A 21,976-nucleotide genomic window follows, 5' to 3' on the forward strand; every position below is an offset into this window, starting at 1 on the left:
CTCCCAGCTGCTCCATCCATTTCTGTGCACAGGAGGGGGTGGACAGTTCTGAACCAGGATTAATGCAGCTCTCAGATCTCATCTGACGAGTTTCTTTGTGCAGTGAACAACTAGTCTTACAACTAGTCAAAGAGCAGAGGATTAGTGAGTGTGGAGTGTCCAGCCACAAATCGGTATCGTGACCCCTCCCCAAGGCTCAGGGACCGTCTGGAGAAGGATGTAAGAGCCACAGTTTAAGAGAGGCTCAGAGCAAAACTGTCTCCCACCTTCACCAAGTCACAGCTAAAGTTGCCCGATTATGACCTGCACAATTAAATACCAGCACAAAGTGTGAAGGAGTTTATAAGCCGCCATCCAGAAGGAAGAAACTATGGACAGTTTATGGCTTCTGGGGACTGGGAAGTCAAAGTTTTGGGGTTTGTTTGTTTGTTTTTTAAGACGATAGCACCTGGTAAGTCAACCACACTGCAGTGGATAGCCCAATACCAAGAAGTATATATGGGCAGAACACATTGAAGCAGATGAGTTATGAAGTAATTGTTAGCATTCTGTCTAAGCTCCACCCCACAGTTACCTGGCAACAGTCAGGTATGCTCTGCCCCACAGTTACCTGGCAACAGCCAGATAGGCCTGAGCCACTATAAAAGGAACTGCTTGCTCCCCTTGCTCTCTCTTGCTTTCTCTTCCTCCCTCTCTCTCTCTCCACATGCTCATGGCAGGCCTCTTCCCCTCTACACACACTCTCTCTCTCTCTGCCTTTCTCTGTCTCTACTACCCTCTTAACTTCCCTCTCGTGCCTTTAACAAACTCTATTCTATACTATACCATCATGTGACTGGTCCCTCAGGGGGAAGGGATGCCTCAGCATGGGCCCACCGAGGCACCTCCTTCCCCCATACCTGACTACACCTCCATAGAATATATCCCCCCTTTATCTTTTTATAAACACACCAATAACAACAACAATAATAACAACAACAATAATAATAATACATGAAGCTGGAGTTAAGATAGGGAGGTAAGGTGGGTCTGAGAAAAGTTAAGAAGAAGAATTGAGGTAAATATGATCAAAATATATAAAATTCTCAAAGAATTAGTAAACCTATGTTTCAAAAGAAAAGAAAAGCTATCTGAGTGAACCTGAGAGCGAGCCAGCATGATAGGTTCTGCTTCAGTTCCTGCCTAAGCTCCAGCTGTGACTTCCCTCAGTGACCGCCTGGGACCTACAAGTGTGAGCCAAATAAGCCCTTTTCTCCCCGAGCTGCTTTTGGCCATAGAGTTTTACCACAGCCATAGAAAAACAAACTAAGACAATTATGTTCCCCATTTATGCTGCTGTTGTGAAATTCAGATTGAGGGCTGGAGAACACTGGCTGCAACTAATTTCCAACTCCAGGGGGAGTTGAAATTGTCTTCTAGCCACTGGAGCCCCAAGGTATGCCTGGTATACATACACACATGCAGGCAAAAACTCATACATATAAAATAAAAACAAATCTTTAAAAAAAATTAAAAAAATTTAAGAGCATTAGTATATTGAGAAGTATATATGGCCAGGTAGTGATGGTGCACACCTTTAATCCCAGCACTTGGGAGACAGGGGCAGGCGGATTTCAAGGAATTCGAGGCCAGCCTCATCTACAGAACAAGTTCCAGGACAGCCAGGACTACACTGAGAAACTGTCTTGAAAAACAAACAAAAAAAGTACTATATGTGTGTCTTAGGGTTTCTATTCCTGGACAAACATCATGACCAAGAAGCAAGTTGGGGAGGAAAGGGTTTATTCAGCTTACATTTCCACATTGCTATTCATCACCAAAGGAAGTCAGGACTGGAACTCAAACAGGTCAAGAAGCAGGAGCTGATGCAGAGGCCATAAAGGGATGTTCTTTACTGGCTTGCTTCCCCTGGCTTACTCAGTCTGCTCTCTTATAGAAACAAGACTACCAGCCCAGAGATGGTCCCACCCACAAGGGGCCTTTCCCCCTTGATCACTAATTGAGAAAATGCCTTACAGCTGGATCTTGTGGAGGCATTTCCCCAACTGAAGCTCCTTTCTCTGTGATAACTCCCGCTGTGTCAGGTTGACACAAAACTAGCCAGTACAATGTGATACATAGTAACCACTCAATGAAGAGCGGTGCAAACAACAGTGGAGTAGACTTGTAATCTCAGCCATGTGGGAGGCTGAGACCCAAGCCTTAAACAGTGCAATGATGCCTGGGCTACAGAACAGATTCAAGGCTGCTGTGGACAATCTAGTAAGACCCTGTCTCAAAACAAAAAGTGAGAAAAACAGGCTTCGGAGTGGGGATATAGTTCAGTAGTGAAGCAATTGCCTAACATGTACCAGGTTCTAGATTCAATCCTCAATACCAAGAAAAGAAAAAAAGATTAGCTACTATTGATATTTCTATTATTGTTTTGTAGAACTTTCTAGAGATAAATTTTTAATGCATTTTACATAAGAACAACGTATGGGGAGTTCATGGTTTTTAAAAGACACTATCCCACATGACAAAAACCATAGATTTATCTGTTTTGGTCCATTTGCTTTTCTGGGGTCTTGGTGCAATTACTAATAAGGTCCCCATTTCTCTAGCTATCCAGATGGACACAGGACACAGCTGAGGCCAGTGACTTCCTTTCTTGCTTGCTGTGCTGAGGATGGGGTGGGAGAGGTGAGACCCTCTTGCCCTTGAATATAAGCTATAATCATTTAAGCCTGGGACTAACAGGCATATTAGTCCTCTCTATTTTATTATCAAAGAAAATGATGCCGTCAAATTCAGATAGAACAATATCCACCTCTAATCCAGCACATGCTGAGACATTCACTCTTTCCTTTAATTAGTCACAACAAGGGAAAAAAATGGAAATCCACTTCTGGACTTCCCAATATAATTCCAATTTGAAATATGCTGTTTTACTGTTTCTGGAAGTAATAGCAATACTAATAAACTATCATGTATAGCATGTGCCGGGAAGGTGCTGTTGTGAGCACCTTCAGTGTTGTAACAACCCTAAAATGTTGATGTATTCATGACTTTTTTCATTGCTGTGAGCAAATATATCTAACAGGAAATGAAAATATTCAATTAAATTACTGAAGCGAGGAAGGGTTTATTTTGGTTTAGATTAAGAAGGGGTACAGCGCAACATGATGGGGAAGACACAGCAGCTGAAGCATGAGACCGCTGTGCACTGTGCGTCTACAGTCCAGAGCAGAGAGAGATGAAAGCTGGCGTTTGGGTCTCTTCCTCCTTTTTATTCAGTCTGGACCTTCAGCCCATTGGATGATGCTGGCGACATTCAGAGTGGGTCTTCCTTATTTAGTTAAATCTTCTTGGAAACACTTCAGTGGACGAACACCAAGATGTATTTCCATGGTGATTGGAAAGCTAACCAGGTTGAAAATGAAGGCTGAGCATAACAGTAGGTAATACTATACTGTCCTTGTTTTGTAGATTAGGAAGTAGAAAACTGAGACCGTGTCATTTCTGCAAGATCACACAGGTGGAGACAGGATTTGAAACAAGGTAGTCACAGTCCAAAGTCTGTTCTCTCTGTCCTTAGCCACCTGTCAAGTGATCATTGATTGCAGATGTTGGTAGAAATTACACTCTGCTGGGTCTGAAACTCAGAAAAAAAGGCTAACTGATGTAAGCATTAACATATCAAAGTGGGGGCTGGAGAGTGGTTAAGAGCACTGACTGCTCGTACAAAGGTCCTGAGTTCAATTCCCAGCAACCACATGGTGGCTCACAACCATTTGTAATGGGATCTGATGTCTTCTTCTGGTGTCTGAAGACAGCTACAGTGTACTTATATACATAAAATAAATAAGTCTTTTTTAAAAAAAATCAAAGTGGACTCTGGCTGCCAATCTCCCTAGGTCCCTAGGATTACAGTATCATCCTGGCTGGCATACCCCACTCCCTACCCTAAACTCTCCAGTCCAGAGAGCAGCCTGGGGGTGGGGGCTTCTCTTCCCCAGCCTCTGATCCCTACATAACCTCAACCATATTGATCTTTTTTTTAACCTCTTGGTCTCTGAGTTCCAGGTCTCTTTGCTCTCATCTCTTCCCCTCTTCCTCTCCCCCATCACTCTCCTCTCATGGTCCTGTTTAGTCTGGACCTTTCCAGATGCCTCTGGCTGTTTTCACCCTCGTTTCTGCAATAAACCTCCTCAGCCCATACCTAGGAGAATACTGACTTCCAGGTAGCTAGGACTAGGTAGGGTATTAGAGCCCACACCCACAAGGCCATACCTACTCTAACAAGGCCACACCTCCCAACAGTGCCACTCCCTGGGCCAAGCATATACAAACCATCACGTGTACATTGGTTTCTTAGATAGTCTCCCAAATGTCACTCACTCTCCCTATTATTTTTTGCATTCTCTGAGCACTTACCAACTGGGGACCAAGCATTCAAATATATGAACCCACTGGAGGCCATTCTCATGCAAGCCACCACACCATCATAGTGGGGAAAGTATGAGAGTGACTTCAGGCAGTTCATGTAGCATGAACCAGGAAGCAAAATTCTAAGTGGGGATGATAGGTGAACTATCTTAAAAGCCTGACCCCAGGGGTGGGATGTGCTTCCACTAGTCAGCCTTCCACCTCCTCAGGGCTCCGCAGCCTTCCAAACAGCATCACAAACAGAGACCAAGAAGACTTTGGGGACATTTTACATTTCATTCTTAATCTATGTCAAATATTATTTCCCCAAGAAAGGCTTTCCTGGCACTGGCCCTCACAGAGTTCATACACCTTCATCGAGTCTGTGTAAATATGAGCTTTGTCCAAGATTCTCTTCCCTTTTTATGATATACTAATATTTATTTGCTTCCTCTCTCTGTGTCCTGCTTTAGGATAAAAATTCCTGTGGCAAGGATGTTTTCATCATCTCAGTATCCTCAACACTTAATAAATTTTTACCACAGAGTATTTTTCCAATTAATGTCTCTGGAACAGATTCAGTAGATACATGTGGCCCACTTGTAGGATGTCTAACTCATCTTGATCTTTCTTCTGCTCAAAACAGGAAAGTCATTATTATAAATGGTGTCTAGAAATGTAAATTTCCCATGGTTTCAAAAGATACTTGACTACTCAGTAGTGAACATCTGATACTTAGTATATCTGAACATCTATTTTCCTACTATGTAAGCCGCAGGTGGTAGTATATGCTTCTATGCTCTTCCCCAGCCTCTCAGGCTCATGGGAATTACAGACCAAAAGCAGAACATTTGGACTGTAGTTCTGTCAGGGCAACAGGAAGACACAGCCTAGCACTACCCCAGGGAGCCTGTGGAGTGTTCTCCCCTTAGGGGGCCTTAATTCAGGTAAAACCAGAGCCTTGACCACCTTGAAGAAAATAAACTCAGGATGAGTCGGGGTGAAGCAAATCTAACAAATTAATTAAGCAGAGATGTTTCAGGTAGGTGTAAATTTGGGCATTTAAAGAATGATGTGCACGTAGGTATCTTTACAAAAGATATACACACATACACCCTTAGGTAGCTCCACAGTGGATATACATACACATGCGTGCACATAAACACACACAGGAGCACACACACATGTTTTTGTGACTTTTTATGTACGTTGCTTAATTGCTCAATGGATGTCATTTACAACAAGGCTTAAAAATTAAGAACTTGGGGGAAGGGGAAAGAATCCAATCAAAATATATTGTATGAAAGAAATTTTAATTAAAAAAAGAAAAGAAAAGAAAAGCCAAGGGTGGTTTACATAAAGAGTTCCAGGACACACAGGGCTACATGGAGAGACTCTGTCTCAAAGAACCTAAATAAGTAATTAAATATTCAGCAATGTTTTACAATTAAGCTTTAAAATATGAACAGTGTGTTATGTGGGGAGCACATTGGTACAGCTGTTTTTTATCTCAAGGATTTCCTTTTGTAAATGAGACTATAAAATCTTATGTATGAGGCAAGTTATTTAGGTTTAGGTGAGGGGAGAGAAATGCTAATCTCTTGACTCAAGGCCACACACATTCTGGCCCTTAGAGAGGTTAAGAGCACTGACTGCTCTTTTGAAGGTCCTGAGTTCAAATCCCCGCAACCACATGGTGGCTCACAACCATCCATGATGAGATTTGATGCCCTCTTCTGGAGTGTCTGAAGACAGCTAGAGTGTACAAATAAATAACTCTTTAAAAAAAATTGTTTTTAAAAAAAAGAAAGCATGTTGAATTGCTTTATGCCCTGGTTTGAGATGTCTTCTGGAAGACAGCGTTATCTCTGTAGGCAACTTCAGTGTTGCCGCATGTGCGGCAGTGTCTGACTTTCAGCATATCCCACAATGGGGGCTTTTATAGCCCCACAGTCCTGTACTTCCCCACCTTCCTATCTTGCCTTAGTCTTAGTCCGGACACTTAGTCAGTGACTTTGTGAAAGTTACTTAGCTACATGGAAATTTTCACAAAGAAAAGAAAAAAGCTTTAGCCACGGGAAAACAGGAAATGGCAAGGTCATGGATCCTGCTAGAGAATCGTGAGCACTGGGGCTGGAAAGGTTAAGAACACTGGCTGCTCTTCCAGGTGATCCAGGTTCAATTACCAGCGCCTTATTGGCAGCTCACAGCCCTCGGTAACTGCAGTTCCAGGGCATCTGATGTCCTCTTCTGGCCTCCATAGACACCAGACATATATGTGGTACTCACACATACAGGCAGTCAAAAGCCCTATACACATAAAATAATAAAATAAAATAGTTTAAATAAGCAAATAAACGGGCTGGAGAGATGGCTCAGTGGTTAAGAGTTAAGACTGTTCCTCCAGCCGGGCGTGGTGCCGCACGCCTTTAATCCCAGCACTCGGGAGGCAGAGGCAGGCAGATTTCTGAGTTCAAGGCCAGCCTGGTCTACAAAGTGAGTTCCAGGACAGCCAGGGCTATGTTCCTCCAGAAGTCTTGAGTTCAATTCCCAGCAACCACATCGTGGCTCACAACTTTTAATGGGGTCTGGTGCCGTCTTCTGGTGTGTCTGAAGAGAACAATGGTGGTGTACTCAGATGTACAAAATAAATAAATAAATCTTAAAAAAAAAAAAAAAGCAAACGAACTTGATTACAGCTAGCCAAAGAGTCTGTAATGTGGTTCTAACCTAAATGTTTCTTGGGGGTTCAGCACCCATAAACCATACTCTAGGCATTTGCCTACATTTTCTAGAACACTGGGGTACTGTCATGGTGACTTTTCTCTCTGTATCAATTTCTCAGACTGACTACCCTTGTTCAAACTGCCAACTAATTGGTCTTCTAAATCTATAGCTTGAACATCAGATAGTTTGCTAAGGACTTGGTAGCAAAGCTCCCACTCCAGTTTCAGGCAGAGAAAAATAAGACGGCAGAGATTTGGCTGTTCCTGAGTCAGAGGCACGTCTCTGGTCTTGTCCATGGTAGCCATGAGGAGTTAAAAGGTACAGACACACACAGTGATTCCTCTGTCCCAGGCTCACTCTTTAGCAGACTTTGAAACTTTTTTTCCTTTAGAAGAGATTAGGATGAAGGCTGGAGAGATGCCTCAGTAGCTCTGACGGCTCTTCCAGGAGACCCAGGTTTGATTCCCAGATCCTACAAGAAGGCTCACAATCAGCTGTCACTCCAGATCTAGGGGACCTGAAGCCATCTTATGGTCTCCAAGAACACCAGGCACTCGTAGAGTGCATAGACTTACATACAGGCAAAACACCCATAGACAAAAATAAAAGAAAACAAAATTTTAACTTAGTCATATAAATAAGTACACTGTAGCTGTCTTCAGACACACCAGAAGAAGGCATTGGATCCCATTATAGATAGTTGTGAGCCACCGTGTGGTTTCTGGGAATTGAACTCAGAACTGCTGGAAGAGCAGTCAGTGCTCTTAACCACTGAGCTCTCTCCAGCCCACAGGTGAACTTGTCAGAGTGGGACACAGAACCCAAGCCTCCAGGGGAGACTGCAACCTGAACTCAGCACCTTAGACCACTCAGCCATCCTGGCGGGGAAATCACTTTTTAAAAATTAAATCTTTAAGGAGATAGAGATTCAGGTAGAGAGGCAGACAGACAGTCAGTCAGTCAGACAGACAGACAGACAGACAGACAAACTATGGGTACAATTTACACTTCAAGTGAAACTGACATTTTATTATATTTGGAATGTATAAAAAATATTTTGGTGTAAAGCTGGAGGGATGGCTTATTGGGTAACCCGGTAAGAGTGACTGCTCTTCCAGAGGACCTGGGTTTAATTCCCAAGCCCCACATGGTGGTTATCAATCTGTAACTCCAGTTCCAGGGAATGTGCACCCTCTCAGGCCTCTGCTGACAGGGCATGCACATAGTTCATGGACATTCATGAGACAAAACACCTATCTACATTAAACAAAAAAAGGTTGGTTGTATTACTAATGTTAGCATTCTGTCTAAACTCCACCCAACAGTTACCTGGCAACAGCCAGGTAAGCCTGACCCACTATAAAAGGGGCTGCTTGCCCCCTCCTCTCTCTCTTGTTCTCTTGATCTCTTGCTTCTCTCTTGCTCTTGTTCTTCCCTTCCTCTCCATTCCCTTCCCTTCCCACTTCTCTCTCTGTGTCTCTCTGTCTGTCTGTCTGTCTGTCTCTCTCTCTCTCTCTCTCTCTCTCTCTGCCTTTCTCTGCCTCTACTGCCCTGAATAAACTCTATTCCATACTACACCATCCTGTGGCTGGTCCCTCGTGTGGGCCCGCCAAGGTACCCTCTTGCCCCATACCTCACCACACCTCCATAGAACATATCCCCTCATCTCTTCATCTTTTTATAATAACAGAATTCCAAGCTTTACGCTGAAAAGATATCAGCAATAATGATAGGGAGATAGCTCGGCCAGTAAAGAGCTTGCTTTGCAAACACAAGGATCAGAGTTTGGTTCCCAGAACCTATGTTACAGTGCTGGTCTGGTCGTGGCTGTATGAGCTTGTAGTCCCAGAGCTAGTGAGGCAGAGACTGGCAGTCAGATCCAAAGGAAACTAACTGCATTTCTCCAAATTCTAAAAGGCTGAAGGGACAATTGACTATCCATGGAGTCCATTAGCATACCAAAGTGCATTCTGGCCTCCAGGCTCCCTCAGAATCACAAGTACCTGTTACCTATTTCAAAGTCTATGCTAGCATCCTAGCCCTTCTCTTTCCCTCCAGCTCAAGGGCTTCCCTCCCCACAGCTACTCCTAAGAACCGTGTTATTTCTCTCCTTTCAGGCTGTCTCTCTCTGTCTCTCTTGCTCTCTTTCTTTTTTCTCTCCCTTTCTTACTCTCCTTTCTCTATGGGAAATCCCCTCCCTGGCCCCTCTGGGCTCTCTACTCTTTCTTCTCTTCTCTCCTGGCCAGGTCCAGTCTACTACTTTCTCTCTGCTCTTGAATCTTCCAGAAACCTCTGGCTATTCTCTTTCTCTTCTCTCTGTCTCTGTCTTTCTGTCTGTCTCTGTCTCTGACTCTGTCTCTCTCTGTGTGTCTGTCTCTCTTTCTCTCTTGCTCTCTCTCTCTCTCTCTTTCTCTGGGTCTCATATTTACAATAAAAAGCGCTACCTTAACAATATAATGGTGTAGTCATGCTGTCAATTTACATACAAGCAGAGTTCTGGGGTTTGCTGGCCAATCAGCAGAACCTACTTTGCTGAACTCCAGGCTAGCAATCAACTGCATAAATAAATAGGTGGACAGGACAGGACCTAAGAAATAACACCCAGAGTTGCTTTCTGGCCTTTACTACAGACATGTATACACACATATACTAACACAAACACACAATACATGATACATACAAAGAGCAATTGACAATGATAATTTTAGGATCTCACCAGCAAGGTGAGAAGAGCAATTCAAACTAACAATATCTGGGATGCTGGCTAATATAATGTTTATACCAAGTAGAACCTCATCAGGTTTAGAAGAGTATCTAAGTATTTAAAACAAACAGGTTTCCAAGGGATATGAGTTAGAAAAGACAACCCATAGGTTAGCCACTAACACCACCAGTGTCTTAGGGTTTCCATTGCTAGGAAAAGATGCCATGACGAAGGCAACTCTTATAAGGACAACATTTAACTGGGTCTGGTTTACAGGTTCAGAGGTTCAGTTCATTATCATCACTGCAGGAAGCACAGCAGCATCCAGGCAGGTATGGTGCTGGAGGAACCGAGAGTTCTACATCTTCATCCAAAAGAAACCAGGGGCAGTCTGTCTTCCAGGAAGCTAAGAGGAAGGTCTGAAAGCCCATCCCCACAGTGGCACACTTCCTCCAATAAGGCCACACCTACTCCAGACTGTCATAGCTCTTAATAGTGACATTCCCTGGGCAAAGCTTATTCAAACTACCACAACCAGGCTAAAGGGTCAAAGGGGAGAAGAATGAAGAGAACTCATGACTAAAGATGACTTGCAACAGCACCTATTGTTAGCATTCTGTCTAAGCTCCACCCCACAGTTACCTGGCAACAGCCAGGTATGCTTCTCCCCACTATAAAAGGCCTGGCCCACTATAAAAGGGGCTGCTTGCTCTCTCCTCCCCCTCTTACTCTTGTTCTCTCGCTCTCTTGGGCTCTTTTCTTTTTGCTTCCTGTCCCCTCGCCCTTCCCCTCTCCCTTCCCCATTCCCTTCCCTCTCTCTCCACGTGCTCATGGCCATGGCCATAGCTAGCCTCTATTTCTTCTCTCTCTCTCTCTCTCTCTCTCTCTGTCTGTCTTTCTTTGCCTCTACTACCCTCTTAACTCCCCTCTCCACAATAAACTCTATTCTATACTATAGAAGTCGTGTGTCTGGTCCCTCGGGGGAAGGGATGCCTTGGCATGGGCCTGCTGAGGCATCCCCTTCCCCCATACCTGACTACACCCCCACAGAACATATCTCCTTTCTCCTTTTTTATAAACACATCACCTATGGCTGAGGGTATAGGTGATGTTCTGAGAGCACGCCAAGTGGGAGAGAGAGGATCTGATCAGGGCGAACCTGGATTCTTTTTCCTACTGCTCTCTAAACTGATTTGTCAAACATGTTAGGAAGACAGCTGATCCAGGAATTGAGGACACAGGAATGTCCTCCATATGACAGGGAGCTCAGGGCTAAAGCAGTCAAGGAAGTCCCCTTGTGTGGACACCATTTGGGGATTATTCAACAATGGTATCCTTTGTTTGGTTTTTTTGTTTGTTTGATTCAGGGTCATAGTATGGGACTCTGGTTAGTCTGGAACTTTGTTCTAGACAGGAAGAAAAGTCCAGCAGACCAAGGTAAAGATGCAAAAGCATGTCTCTGGTACATGCATGCATTTATGCAGCCAAGCAGTCAAGAAGGAGCCCTCTGAAACTATGAGCCACAATAGACTTCCCCCTTGAAATCACTTGTTAGGTCACAGTGATAAGACAACTAACCTGGCAACCTCCTTTCAGTACTTTTAGATGTACATTCATGGCTACCACTGCTAGTTGATAAACTCTTTATTGTTCTTTTATCTTTTCAGCTTTTTACTTACTTATTATTATTTTGTTTTCTTTTATTTTATTCATTTGTTTTTCAATACAGGGTTTCTCTGTATAGCCCTGGCTGTGCTGGAACTCACCATGTAGACCAGGCTGGCCTCACAAAGATCTGCCTACCTCTGCTAAAGGCATGTGCCACCATACCCTGCCTCTTTTCAGCTTTTAGGATAGCATCTCTTGTATTCCAGGTGGACATTAAATTCCTGATACTCTTGCCCCTAACCCAAATGCTGAAATTATAGACATGTGTTACCATGCCTACCTTTGATGCCTTTAAAACAAAATACATTTTGTTTTAAATTATATATGTGTGTGTGTGTGTGTGCACCTGCATCTGTATGTACCTGTGCGTGCAGATGCCCATGGAAGCCAGAAAAGGGGGGTCAGAAGCCATAAAGCTGGAGTTACAAGTAGCTAAGAGCTTCCTCATATGGGTTCTTTAAAACAAACTTGGATCCTCTGCAAGTACACTGTCCTAACTTCTAAGCCAGCTCTTCAGCCATATCATGTCATGTATATAGTCATGTGGTACACACCTTTAATCTCAGCACTAGGGAGGCAAAGGCAGGCAGATCTTTGAGATGGCAGCTTGGTCTACGGAACAAATTCTAGGACAGCCAGGGCTACACAGAAAGACCCTGACTTATAAAAATAGATAGAGCTTTTCGCCAAGATGGCGCTGAAAGCGAAGAAGGACGCTCCTGCCCCTCCCAAAGCCGAAGCCAAAGCGAAGGCCTTGAAAGCTAAGAAGGCGGTGCTGAAAGGCATCCACAGCCACAAAAAGAAGATCAGAATGTCACCCACCTTCCGGCGGCCCAAGACCCTGCGGTTCCGGAGGCAGCCAAAATATCCTTGGAAGTGTGCGCCCAGGAGAAACAAGCTTGACCACTATGCTATCATCAATTTCCCACTGACCACTGAGTCAGCCATGAAGAAAATAGAGGACAACACTCTTGTGTTCATTGTGGATGTCAAGGCCAACAAGCATCAGATCAAACAGGCTATCAAGAAACTCTGTGACATTGATGTGGCCAAAGTCAATACCCTGATAAGGCCCGACGGAGAGAAGAAGGCGTATGTTCGCTTGGCTCCTGATTATGATGCCCTAGATGTTGCCAGCAAGATTGGGATCATTTAAACTGAGTCCAGATGGCTAATTCTAAATATACACTTTTTTTTCACCATAAAAAAATAAAAATAGATAGATAGATAGATAGACAGACAGATAGACAAACTGATGAGCTGGATGTGATGGTGCACAGCTATAATCTAAAGATGAAGAGTTATAAGCCAGCCTTGACTATATAGCAAGATCCTGTCTCCAAACAAAAACAAAAACTCAAAGTCAAAATAAAACAAAGCCTGGCTACAAGACTCTTTTCCAAAGCATTTCACCTCACAAAATAATAATAATAATAATAATAATAATAATAATAATAATAATAATTAATAATTCCTAAGAAAGCTAGTTGCCCCATAGCTCTGCAACTTCATGTGTGGCCATTCTTAGAACACCAACATTTAATGTCTACTTGAAATAGATCCTTTAAAGAAAAGGACTTGTCCAAGAGGTAGGAGAAAAAACAGGCTCAATTTCCTGAGTCAAAGGAAGAGAGGTTTTCAAGAAGTGCGGTGATAAAGGTCTTTTCACACACTGGTTTGCCTTCAGTACATTTTCTACTCTTTAATTACAAAGTAACTCCCTCAGCAAGCAAATCTCGGCATGTCCTCCCTCTGTCTGTCAGACCTCCCATGGCTTCTTGGGAAGGATTAGGAGGTATGGCCTTGTTGGAGGAGATGTGTCACTGGGATGGGCTTTGGAGACTCAAAAGCCATTCCCAGTTGGCTTTCTCTACCTTGTGCTTGAGTATCAAGACATAAGGTCTCAGCTACTGCCCTAAAGCCATTCCTGCCTGCCTGCTGCCATGATGGTCATGATAGTCATGGACCTTAACTGTCTAGAGCTGTGATCCTCAAATCAAATATTTTCTTTACTAAGTGGCCTTGGTCATGGTTCTTTGTCAGGGTAGTAGAAAACTAAGACATATGGTGACAGAAGCCTGTAATGTCAGCACTTTGGTGTTTGAGGTAGGAGTTTTGGACCAGCCTGGGAAATATAGCAAGGCCATGTCTCAAAACTCAATTTCTGTGATTTCTTTTTTCAACACACTCACTAGAGAACAACCATGACTTTGATTAGATGCTACAAAAACAAGGTTAAGAATCTCTGCACAAAAGAACTATAGACAAACATTTCAATTTGGTAATTTAAATATTTTTGCAGAAACTTAAAAACTAATCTTTTTTCATGTAACTTTAATGAGGAACATTTGATTGCCTTAGATGAAGTGCTTGATTAAGAAATTTCTTGTTGGCAAAAGGAATAAGAAGCACATTGTACTTGTAATGATCTTCAGCAAGGAGAGGTTGAGACGGCTCTTTCCCCTGTGAAAAATCTGCAATATTGGTTTTTAAATTAGAGACTTGGCTGATGAATTAAAAATTCAAATCAAATTGTGAGAAAAGTGCTTATTATATTTGGAGGTAATCAATCAGCTAAGTTTACAAGAGGAAACATGTAATTTGGAATACCTTCATTTCAGTTACAGTGAAATGAATCCAGATGGAACCTTAAGTTTTAAGGCTGATGACTAAGGTTGTAAAAACCAAAGCACAGATAGGAAAATATAGACAATTCCATTAAGTTGAGGAAAAGGTAACTATATAAGAAATGGGAAAAATACATTTTTGTAGTCCCTTGATTTTTTTTCCCTTTTCCTTGCATATTTTGAGCCATCCCAGTTTCTAACTTAAGCGGAAGGGGAATTGACTGGAAAAAGATTGAGCAACTGGTGGTTTTGAAAGTCAAGAAGTGAGGAAACCAAGGTTAGCCTTGAAATGGCCTGGTGTCATCAATGCAGGCCATGGGACAGGCATTGGAACCATTGGCCTATGGTGCCTTTCCTGGTAGTCTCTGGGTATCTATCTGCTGTGGGGTGAATTTTACTACTTTCCTATAATTTACTGCAGATCCAAAGTTCAAAGCAAGGACATATAGTTGACCAGTCTCAAATCATTTTCCCTTATGCCAGCTGAGCATATTGGGTGTTGAATTGATTGGGAAAAGCCAGGTAGGCATCTGGACTTTCTGACCCCATGAAGCAGAAGAAAATATCTAACTACCCCTTGCATTTCCCAAGAGTTCTCAGCAGTTGGAGGAAAGGGTCAGAATCTAGGTAGTTCTAAACTTACTGATGTTCCCATTTTTCCATTCTTTCAAGAGTATGTGAGAATCTTGCCCTCTCCAGCAGAGAAAATGTTGCTTCATTTCTACAGCAGTAGGTCATAGGTCACTAAATTACTGGTTTGTAAAAGTTCAGACAGAACCACACATATGTATACATGCAGCTACACTAACAGATCCACTGACTTTTCTTCTAATTCTCCTACCCCTGTTGTAAAAAGGAAACACTTCTTTGTTCCAGACTAAAGAAGCCTATGTTACTGGCATCATTACAGTCAACCATAGCACAGCCCCTAAACTCAAGAGGGGAAATCTAATACCAATGCAATTGAGCATAAATTAAGGTCTCGAGAAGGCAAATTCAGCCCTTTTTCTGAAAGTCAAAAAGTGAGGGAACCTTAATATCTAACTGCAAGATGCTTCATAAGCCGCTTAAAATTTTTTTTTAAGCTAAGGGTTTATTCTATTCTTCGCATACAATCTTGAATGATCTCGTAGCCTCTTTGATTGATTGATTGATCGATCTACCCATCTATCTATTTATTTATTATTTATTTGTTTATTTACATCCCAAATGCTGCTCCTTTTCCCTCATAGAATTCCTCCCCCATCCTCCCCTTCGCCTCTGAGAGGGCAGCCCCCCTATCTCCCCACCCTGGGGCATCAAGTCTGTACAGGATTAGATGCATCCTCTCCCTCTGAGGCCAGACATGGCAGCCCTATACTACATATGTGCCAGGGAACCAGCCCATGTATGCTCTTTGGTTGTTGTCTCAGTCTCTGGGAGCTTCCATGGGTCTAGATTAGTTCATATTGTTGGTCTTCCTGTGGGGTTTCCATCTCCTTGAGGGCCTTCAATCCTTCCTTTAACTCTAACCCAGTGTTTTGTCTGTGGGAATCTACATCTGTCTCAGTCAGATACTCAGTAGAGCCTCTCAGAGGGCTGCTATGCTAGGGCTCTTGTCTGCAAGCACAACATAGCATCATGAATAGTGTAAGGAATTGGTGTTTGCCCATGAGATGGATCTCAAAATGGGCCCATCACTGGCCTCCCTTTCCTTCAGACTCTGCTCCATCTTTGTCTTTGCATTTCTTTTAGAAAGGGCCAATTTTGGGTCAAAAGTTTTATAGGTGGATTGGTGTCTCCATCCCTCCACTGGGGGTCCTGTCTGACTCTTGGAAGTAGTCTCTTCAGGTTCCATACGCCCACTGTTCCACAGCCCACCACTATTTTTATCAATAAAGTTTTATTGGAAACAGTCATTCTCATTAGTACAGTAATCAGAATTGAGTAGCTTTGATAAAGAGCATATGGCCTACAAAGCCTAAAATAGTTCCTTTCTGGTCATTTAACACAAAGAATTGCTGACCACTGTGTCAGTGGCTCTTACCTAAGAAAATCAGATGAAATCACCCATAAAAAACTGTAAAGATACTCCATCAGTTTAATAACTCCATTAAATACCTAACAAATGTCAGGCAATGAACTGCATTTCTTTTCTAACTTTAATATTCGTAGAACACATATTATAATATTTATTTTATTATAAATGGTTTCAACTTTTCTAAAGCTAACTTTTAATCGCATTAATAATTAATGAGGTTGTATAGCAGGGCTGAAGAGATGACTCAGCAGTAAAGATTATGTATGGCTATTGCAGAGGCCAAGGGTTCCGTTCTCAGCACCTGCCTGAGACAGCTTGCAGCCACCTAGCTGTAACAGATTCACGGGGATCTGATGCTCTCTCTGGCTTCTAAGGACATGCACACACTTGTACATATACCTCCCCTACATATACACATAACCATAAAAGAAACTTAAATAAAAAGACATCACATACCCACATAGCTAGAAGGTTGGAGAACAAGGTTTATTTAAATGGACTCTGAGTCGTCTGTGAGATTTACAACTCTAAGGAGTGCCAGAAATAGTACCTGTTGCCATTGCTACTCTGGCCTGTGAGAAAATGAGTGGTCTAGTAGGTTGGCAGAAGAGAAAGCACAGATGAGAGAAGATGGAAACAGTCAAAGAAAACTTTGATTCAAACTCCAAGGGAAACAGAAAGGAGTATATATATGCACTAACCCTGAAGCTGAGCGTTCATCTTCAACAAGGCTTCTACTGTAGGCCCGTCTTCCCGCCTAGCTAATGACCTGTCTTAAAGAGATAGAAGTCAGGATAAAGAAATCCAGGGGCTGGGGAGATGACTCATTAGTAAAAAGATGTAGTACATTGTCAGGCAATGTATTACATGGATTTTCTAATTTTAATATCCACAAACCACATCTTATAATACTTACTTTATTATAAAAGAATGCAACTTTTCTAAAGCTAACATTTAATCACATTAGTAATTAATGAGATCACACTGCCCAGCCATGCCTGTATAGGAGGAGGAGGACGAGAAGAAAAAAGAACTCAAAGCCCTGCCCCCCCAAGTTCAGAACCTAAAAAGTAAGACATTAAGCAAAGAAAAGTTTTCTCTCCAATTCGTGAAAACACATTTTGGATTAATCTATTTTCCATTCTTCTATTACAAAATACCAAAAGTTGGGTAAGCAAAAAGAAAAAAAAAAGTTTTGAGTTAAAAAAAAAGAAAAAAGTGGGCTGGTGAGATGGCTTAGTAGGTAAGAGCACCCGACTGCTCTTCCGAAGGTCCAGAGTTCAAATCCCAGCAACCACATGGTGGCTCACAACCATCTGTAATGAGATCTGACTCCCTCTTCTGGTGTGTCTGAAGACAGCTACAGTGTACTTACATATAATAAATAAACCTTAAAAAAAAAAAGTTAAAAACAAAATCTCACGGTTTTGGGGATGTGGAAGCATAGTATTAATATCTATTTAGATCTCCTGAGAGTCCCCTCAGTAGACACAACATGACAGAAGGCATCTTGGTGAGTGCATGCCACATGTGAGATCATGTGCAGGACAAGAAGCTAAGAAGTCCAAAGCCAGGCTTGCCTCTTAATAAGAACTCAGTCTCTTGCTGTGGCAGCACTGACCCCTTTCTAAGTCAGTGTCCCAGTGACTGCACTTCACTCTAGGCCTGACTTCTTACAGGGCTCCTCTGCTCACAGAGCTTCACACTTCAAACTTGCAATGCAGTGTGTGGAAATGGAGATGCAGTTAAACTGTATTCAAACCACAGGGTCTTTCAAATTCTGGTTTCCCAAATGGCTTACAAATGTGTCTTCTTTTTTTATTTAAAGATTTATTTATTTATTTTATTTGTATGAGTTCATTGTAGCTGTCTTCCAACACACTAGAAGAGTGCATTGGACTCATCACAAATGGTCATGAGCCACCATATGGTTGTTGGGAATTGAATGCAGGACCTTTGGAAGAGGAGTCTGTGCTCTTAACCGCTGAGCCATCTCTCCAGCCCCCATATTCTTTTTTAAAAAATGGCTATCTATAACAAATTAAACTGAATATTGGCCCAGAGATATTGAAAATGTATTACTGCTAGAGAATATCATTTGGGCCAGGTGGCAGCAGCACACACTTTTGATCCTAGCATTTGAGAGGCAGAGGCAAGCAGATCTCTGTGTTTGAGGCCAGCCTGGTGTACAGAGCAAGTTCCAGGACAGTCACAGCTACACAGATAAACCCTGTCTATGCACAGAAGCCCAGTCTTGGGACATCAAAACAAACAAAGAAACAAACAAACAAATAAATAAGGTAAGGGCTGGAGAGATGGCTCAGCGGTTAAGAGCACTGACTGATCTTCCAGAGGTCCTGAGTTCAAATCCCAGCAACCACACAGTGGCTCACAACCATCTGTAATGAGATCAGATGCCCTCTTCTGGTGTGTCTGAATACAGTTCAGTGTACTTACATATAATAAATAAACAAATAAATAAATCTTTAAAAATAATTATTATTAAGGTAAAACAAGGTTGTGTGGGTGGGTCTTAATCCAAAGAAAAGATCACAACAGACCCCTGAGTAGGAACATGAAGCTTCAATCTGCAAGCCAAGGAGAATGTCCTCTGAAGACCCAATCTGCTGACCTTGGTACTGGAAGTCTAGCCTCCAACACATAAGAAAACTGCTTACATTGTCTACGCTGTAGAATCTGTGCAAACTAGTATAAGGGAAACGGCAGGACATTCCAGTGCGTTTGGCCTGAGGAAAAGTGGCCGTGCTTTCTCCTTCACACTGTTTGGGGAAATGTCTAGAACACTGACCTTGACGAATGCTCTTTCATTAAGGCCGTCTGTTTACTATCACCCTGGGGTAGCTCTCCTACGGGTCAGCTGAAGTTCAGACTGCTCGGTGTGGGGCTGGAGGCGCTCAGGCACAGCCGTGGAGGAATAGTTTCATGTATGGCTCAGCAACCTTTTGGTTTAAAAATAAAATAGCTCTTTTGAAATCATGTCTACAAGGATCTAGCTCTAGAAATACCACTTGGGTTGCATGTGTTGAAGATTGCTATGCTGAACCTAAGGCCCCACTTACACAAATGATTTGTGCTTGGTTTTGCACTGGGCTGCAAGGCATGACAGACACTACTGGTTTCATACACCTAGTGTGATCGCTTAGTGTATCTCCCTGGTACACTGTTTCAGTGGATACTAGTTTGTCTTCTTTGGTCCTCTTTCATCCCCCTGATGCCTCAAACTGAGAACTTCAGAACAATATCCAAATATTGTCACATGTGAGAAGACTCTAAAACATCATAGAGATTTTTAACTCTTGTGACATTTTACAATTTCTTTACACTTTATAAAGGAGAGTTAGAGAGACATAGATAGACAATCTCAAAATGAGGCCCCCGAGATGACAGTTTCTTGTTGCCAGAAGACATTGAGAGGAGACAGGGTAAGAAGGCACAGGGCTGGTATTTAAACCAGACCAATAGGGGAAATGGGAGGACCTGGGGAAGGGAGGGAGGGCTACAAAATATCAGTTTGAATCCTGGCCTTAGGACCATCCTATCTAAAGTATTAAAGAAAAAATCAGTTATTTTTCCATTTTCATATCTTTCCTCGACATTCGATTGTTTGTTTCAGAGAGTAAGTTTGGTACCCCTTCTAGAAGATCACCCATACCCTTGTTACATCCTATGCTTTGGTTGCTTCAAATGTGTATCTTGTGTTTCTCTAACTAGGTTATTAAGGCTGGATCATACAAATAGTTCTATTTTAATTTGTTTGTTTGTTTGTTTGTTTGTTTGGAACCTTCTATAATGATTTGCTTCCTGTTGCTGTGCTAAAGCATCATGACCTGATTTTGGCTCAGGGTTCCAGAAGAATAAGTTCGTCATGATAGGGAAGCAGATATAGCAGAGAGGAGGGGTAATGTAAGGATGGGGAGAGAGAGAGAGAGAGAGAGAGAGAGAGAGAGAGAGAGAGAGAGAGAGAGAGAGAAGGAGAAGAAGAAGAAGAAGAAGAAGAAGAAGAAGAAGAAGAAGAAGAAGAAGAAGAAGAAGAAGAAGAAGAAGAAGAAGAAGAAGAAGAAAAGAGCAGCGACTGGCCTGAAGCTTCTTGTTTCAAAGTCCCGTTTCTGAGATTTACCCTTCCCCAAAGGGCACCCGAGAGTAAAGTCTCAAATACTACCCAATGGGGGATATTTCCCATTCAAACCATCACAGCTCTGTACTTCATCTTACATTCCCCACTAGAAGCCTAAAATTAATTTTACCTTTTTAATCTTTTTTGGGTTTTCCTTTTGAAGACTGAGTTTCTCTGTGTAGCCCTGGCTGTCCTGGAATTCAGTCTGTAGACCAGGCTGGCCTTGAACCCATGAACATCTGCTTGCCTCTGCCTTCCAAGTGCTGGGATTAATGACATACACCTCACTGCCTGGCCTCATTTTTAGTCTATAACCGGAAAAGGGATATAGTATAGCACAGGTATACTGAAAATCTTACAAGTCATTAACAGATTTAGATTCATTGAAAAATAGCATTAATTTCTTTTTTAGAGTTCAAGGTAAGAAAGAAACTGTCATTAGGATGGTGCTGAAATCTGCAGGGGACTCAGGAGTGAGAGGTCATCTCAGCTACATGGTTAGCTTTAGGACAGCCTTGGTTATGCAAGAACAACGAGAACTAACTATGGTTGACGCCTTGTCATTTTATTTCGTTTTATTTTGCTGTGTACCTAGCCTGGGCCAGTTTTCAACTAGAGATCCTCCTGTCTCACTTTCTGAATCCTTAGGATGTGCCATCACTCAGCTTATAATCATTATTTGTGGTTTTTGGTTTTTTTGAGAGAGGATCTTACTCTACAGCCTAGGCTGGCCTCAAACTTGGGACAATTCTCTTGTCTCCATCTGTGAAGTACTGGGATTAAAGGTGATATTCATCCTGCCTGGAGAGTCTTTTTGTTGCTGTTTCAATCAATAAAATAATGGTTTTGATGACATACATAAAATGAGATTTAAAAATGCTTCTTGAGGTGCCTATAGTGGAACACACCTGCAATCCTAGAATGTAGAGATAGGGGCAGTAAGATAGTTGCAAATTAGCAGTCAGATGGGTCTACAAAGCGAGTTCCGGGCCAGCCACGGGTGCACAGTGAGACCCAAACTCAAAGCACAAAAATTACAGAGGACAATAGAGACTGGGGGACTTCCTGAGGGTTTCCTCTAGGCTTCGAACCAAGGGCTTCACCACAAAGTGATTCGTTTAGTAGTAGTATATTGATGGTAGAGAAGGGGGCAGAATCTAAATTTCTGGGCATTCCACAGTAAAGTTTCATAAAATAGTAAATAAAACTAAATAGCTTAGATTTCTAAGCACAAAGTGACTATAAAACATTTAGATTGTCTTAACTTTTGACACAGTCTATGTAGCCTAGACCCTGTCACATGACCAGGCTAACCTCCAACTCTCCGTTCTGCCTGCCTCCTGAATGCTGTGATTAAAAGCATGTACCACCATACCTGGCTTAGTAATATGTTTTATTTTTTTTATTTATTTATTTATTTTGAGTCAGTGTTTCTCTGTGTATCCCTGCTTATCCCAGAACTGGCTCTGTAGACCAGGCTGACCTTTCAAACTCACAGAGATCCACCTGTCTCTGGCTCCTGACTGCTGAGATTAAAAATGTATACCACTATGGCCCAGCAGGAACAGATTTTTTTTAAAAAAGATGAATTAAGTTTTGATACAGTCTCGCTCTATAGCCCAGGCTTTAAGTGTTACAGCTCTAAGGGGAAGGCCTCCCCAGTGGCAGTACTACAGTTCTGAGGGAAG

At 42.4% G+C, this 21,976-nt stretch overlaps 1 pseudogene; it reads left to right on the forward strand.

The window, feature by feature from the left end:
• Positions 12,186 to 12,712, forward strand: Gm6177 (predicted gene 6177; annotated as a pseudogene).

This window comes from Mus musculus, chromosome 1 (genome assembly GCF_000001635.26).
Source record: "Mus musculus strain C57BL/6J chromosome 1, GRCm38.p6 C57BL/6J".
Classification (NCBI taxonomy): domain Eukaryota; kingdom Metazoa; phylum Chordata; class Mammalia; order Rodentia; family Muridae; genus Mus; species Mus musculus.